At 47.6% G+C, this 5,243-nt stretch overlaps 1 pseudogene; it reads left to right on the top strand.

Annotated features, from left to right (window-relative positions):
* The first annotated feature begins 1,505 nt into the window (after positions 1–1,505).
* On the top strand, positions 1,506–1,644 carry LOC123183821 (uncharacterized; annotated as a pseudogene).
* Positions 1,645–5,243: the final 3,599 nt, after the last annotated feature.

Here is a 5,243-nt window from a genome sequence, read left to right as displayed (position 1 = left end):
CTAGGTCCGCCACTAACGCGTGGGTACATAGGTTGTTCGCACGAGTCTTTTAGTACATGAACACCCCAAAAGTTGTAGTGGGCACGGCCGCACAAGCTGTCCCAGTTGGTTACTGCCACTAGATCGATACAAAGAGGTAATAAGTTTGAATCTCACTAGCCGCATCTATTTTTGAATATTAAAAATATTAATGGGCCGAGCCAAGGACGTGTGGGTAAGTTTATTCACACAGTTGAGCTCCCCAAACTACGGCGTATACGGTGGGCAACCCACCCCATCATACATATGAAAGTGGATACGACGAGTGAACCCATTATGTGTTTAGTGGGGGGTAGATCGGGTAGGTCTAGCAGACCGAGACATAAGCGATTCTCGGTCAACAAGCAAAGTGTCATACATTTTTCTCGAAAAAAGAAGAAGCAAAATGCCATACTCATAGCGAGAACATGTTGATAGTAATTTGATAAGGAAATTCAAAGTTTAACTGTCATTATCAGCACGGGCAATCAATCACGACCAAAGGCGGCGACCATGGGCTCCAAGTCCTTCTGACAACAGCACCTGTCTTCGCTCAAGCAGTGGGGATTTTTTGTGAAACCAGTTTGAGCACATAGAGGCACACACTTGTTGTGCGTGCATGGTACATCATAAACCGTAATATAGTAATCTACAATGGAAAAAATATCAGCACGACTACATTTCCATAATATAAGATCATTTTGCAAGACGGAGGGAGTACTTAATTAATGTTAAAGAGTAGGCTTGTATGTAACATGACACTTGTCACGATGGGTGTATTGCGTGGGTGTATTACATGCGTATTGTGTGTATACCGGTAGGTTGTTAGACTAGTAGATCTTATCTCTTGTATAGCTTGGAGTAGAGGTCAAGACTAGAAACAACCTGTCGATCCTGTAATCTTTCCTCTATATTAACACGCACGCGTCCCTGCCAAGGTGCATATGCTTAAACCTTTTCTTCTTTCATGGTAATTAGAGCCTACCTCGAATTCATCCATGGCAAGCTCTTCGGCGAACTCCTTCCCCTCATCTCCGTTTGCACACATCGCAACAGAGAAGCTTACGAGAGGGAACGAAGCGCTATGGCGCGCCACCATGCTCTCAGCCATCCGGGGAGCGCAGATGGCGTCCTTCCTCGACGTCGAGCAGGTGGTGCCCCCGACGACCATTGAAGTCACCAGCGACGACGACAAGACCAAGTCCAAGGCCCCCAATCCAGAGTTCGGCACGTGGTATGCGCGTGATCAGCAGGTGTTCTCTTACCTGTTGACCACGCTGCCCCGCGAGATGGCCATCCAGGTGGCGACGTGCCACACTGCAGCAGAGCTGTGGAACACGGTGCATGGGATGCTGGCATCGCATACCCGTGCGCAGATCGTCAACGTCAGAATCGCGTTGGCAAACCTCGAGAAGGGCAACATGACTATCACTGAATACGTTGGTAAGGTCCGAACCCTTTGTGATGAATTAGCTGTTTCAGGGAAGAGGGTGGACGAGGAGGATGTTGTCTCTCACATCCTCGCTGGACTCGACGAGGAGTTCAACCCCGTGGTATGTGCCATGTGCTCTAGGGTTGAGCCTGTCGGGGTCCCAGAGCTGTACTCGCAGCTCCTGAGCTTCGAGACTCGCATGAATCTGCATGGCGGGTCCTCTCAGTCATCGGCGAACGTGGCGACACGCGGGCACTTCAACAACAAAAACGGCAACGATCGCGGCGGTGGTGACCGCGCTGACCGTTGCCGCGACTTCAACAACAGGCAAGGTGGCGGCGGTGATTGTGGCCGTGGAACCTTCCCCAAGCCACCTAATCATGGCAACCCAGGAGGCAACAACAGCAGCGGCGGCAACTACAACAACAACGCCGGCAAACCAACGTGCCAGATCTGCGACAAGGTTGGTCACCCAGCGTGGAAGTGCTGGAAGCGTTATGACTCCTCCTATCAAGGGGGGGGGGGAGGAACGCTCTGCAAACATGGCGGCTCCGCAGTATGGCGTCGACACCAACTGGTACCTGGACAGTGGTGCGACGAACCATATCACAGGAGACCTAGAGAAGCTCACCATCCGGGATCGGTACATTGGAGATGATCAAATTCACACAGCAAGTGGATCAGGTATGGCTATAGCACATATTGGTCAATCTCATATTTATACCCCCGAACGTGATCTTCTCCTCAAAAATGTCTTACATGTTCCTGTGGCTGACAAGAGTTTAATCTCTGCAAGCCGACTTGCTATTGACAACAATTCTTTCGTTGAAATTCATCCCTATTATTTTCTTGTAAAGGATCGGGGAACGAGGAGGGTTTTGCTGCAAGGCAGGGGTAGGAGAGGCTTATACCCTGTCAAACACATGGGACAAGGCACCAAGAAGCACATGCTCAGTGCCACACCCTCCTCGGATAAGTGGCACCGGCGCCTAGGGCATCCTTCATGAACCATAGTTAGCAAAATAATTAGCAAGAATAAGCTCCCATGTGTTAAGTTGTTCAATTCTGAAGTTATTTGTGATTCTTGTCAACTAGGCAAAAGCCATCAGTTGCCTTGTCCGAACTCAATAAGTGAATCAAAGTTCCCTTTGGAACTTTTTTTTCTGATGTGTGGGGTCCAGCTGTTGAATCAGTAGGCAGAAAGAAATACTATGTGAGCTTTATAGATGATTTCAGTAAGTTCACGTGGATCTACCTAATCAAACATAAGTCAGAAGTTTTCCAGAAATTTCGTTACTTCCAAAATCTTGTTGAACGTCAATTTGATCGCAAAATTCTTGTTCTCCAAACAGACTGGGGAGGAGAATATGTGAAGCTAAATTCTTTCTTCACAAAAGTTGGGATAGCTCATCACGTTTCTTGCCCTCATGCACACCAGCAAAACGGGCCAGCAGAACGTAAACATCGACATATTGTCGAGGTTGGTCTCTCCCTCCTAGCTCAAGCAGGCATGCCTCTTAAATTCTGGGATGAGGCTTTCATTGCTGCTACATACCTCATCAACAGATTACCAAGCAAAGTGATCAACTTTGAAACCCCTCTTGAAAAACTATCCCATGAGAAGCCTAATTATTCTTCTCTTCGCATCTTTGGATGTGCTTGCTGGCCGAATCTATGTCTGTATAATACCCACAAGCTCCAATTCCGCTCCAAACAATGCGTCTTCTTGGGCTACAGTAACTTGCACAAAGGTTTTAAGTGCTTAGACATCTCTTCCGGCCGAGTTTATATTTCCAGGGATGTTGTGCTTGATGAAACAGTGTTCCCTTTTTCCACTTTGCATCCCAATGCCGGTGCACGCCTACGTGCTGAAATTCTTCTTCTTTCTTCGGAGCTTTTGAATCCACCTAATCATGGGGGGGGGGGTAAATATGCTAATGATCATTTGGCTAATAGTCATAATCCTGATGCTAATGGAAACAGTGAAAAAACGTTGTTCAAATCTGTGATTTTATGCAGAATTCATCTTGTAGTACATGCGCTGGACACGAGGTGGATTCGGCTGACACAATCCAGGGCACGGTTCCCGAGAGATCTGGTGCAGGTGGCGCAGGAGCAGACGCGGCGGATCCCGGTGTGGATTCCCCTATGCGCAACGGGACAAACCAGTCCCTGCCTGACACGTCATCAGGCGCTGCAGCGCGGTCGGGCGGGACGGCCCCGCGCCTGTCGCCATCCGCCAGTTGGCACGAGCCGGCTGGGTGTGTGTTGCCCGCCCCGCGGGCGCATGATGGCGCTGACAACCCCGTGTGGGCCTCTGATCGCGGTCGTCGAGGACGATTCGCCCACGCCAGTACGAGGAGGCGGCCCGCCCTCCAGATCTTCTGCGGCTGCTGGATCGCCTGTGCATGTTGGAGCCGGATCCACTGTGGCCGCCGGTGTGTCCAGCACAAGTGCAACTACACGTGTGACACGCTCGCAACGAGGTATTTTCAAACCGTTGGTACCCAAAGATGGCACGGTCAGGTACAATAAGAACTTTAAATTTGCAAACTTTGCTGCCACCGGTGAACCAGAAAATGTGATAGAAGCCTCGAATGATAAGAGTTGGAAAAATGCTATGAATATTGAGTATGATGCACTAGTAAAAAAATCAGACGTGGTATCTAGTTCCACCTAAGCCAGGGAGGAATATTATTGATTGTAAGTGGGTGTATAAAATCAAGAAGAAAGATGATGGTATAGTAGACAGATACAAAGCTAGGTTAGTAGCTAAAGGTTTTAAACAACGTTATGGTATTGACTACGAGGACACCTTCAGTCAGTAGTGAAGGCTGCTACTATCAGGCTTGTTCTGTCTATTGCTGTTTCCAGGGGATGGAGTCTTCGCCAACTGGATGTACAGAATGCGTCTTTGCATGGCGTGCTCGAGGAAGAGCTCTACATGCGACAACCACCAGGTTTTGAGCACAGTTCTAAGCCACACCATGTATGTAGGCTGGACAAGGCTTTGTATGGGTTGAAGCAGGCGCCAAGAGGGTGGTACTCTAAGCTGAGCTCAAAACTGCAACAACTTGGTTTTCGGCCATCAAAAGGAGACACTTCTTTGTTCTTCTTCAGAAAAGGAAAGGTGACAACTTTTATGTTAATTTATGTTGATGACATAATTGTTGCTAGCTCTTCACAAGATGCCACTTCAGCCTTGTTAAGAAACTTAAAAAGTGAATTTGCACTTAAGGACTTGGCAGAGTTGCACTATTTTCTAGGCATTGAGGTTAAGAAGGTGCAAGATGGTATTTTGCTCACTCAAGAAAAATATGCTTCAGATATATTAAAGCGTGTTGGAATGAAGGATTGTAAACCTTCCAGTACGCCTATGTCCACCACTGAAAAGTTGTCTTTGCATGAAGGGAAATTGTTAAGTCCAGAAGAGGGAACTAGGTACCGAAGCATAGTTGGAGCACTTCAGTATCTAACACTGACAAGGCCAGATATTTCATTCTCTGTTAATAAGGTTTGTCAGTTTTTGCATGCACCCACTTCTTTGCACTGGACAGCTGTAAAAAGGATTTTAAGATACATACAAGGAAGCATTGGAACCGGCTTAAAATTATGTAAGTCTTCATCAACTGCTGTAAGTGCCTTCTCTGATGCAGACTGGGCTGAATGTCCTGATGACAGAAAATCCACGGGAGATTTTGTTGTTTTCCTTGGTTCTAACCTCATATCATGGCATGCAAAGAAACCGGCAACTGTCTCACGCTCCAGTACTGAAGCAGAATACAAGCCTTTG

Source organism: Triticum aestivum, chromosome 1D, assembly GCF_018294505.1.
Source record: "Triticum aestivum cultivar Chinese Spring chromosome 1D, IWGSC CS RefSeq v2.1, whole genome shotgun sequence".
Lineage (NCBI taxonomy): Eukaryota > Viridiplantae > Streptophyta > Magnoliopsida > Poales > Poaceae > Triticum > Triticum aestivum.
This window is presented reverse-complemented; position numbering and strand designations above follow the sequence as displayed.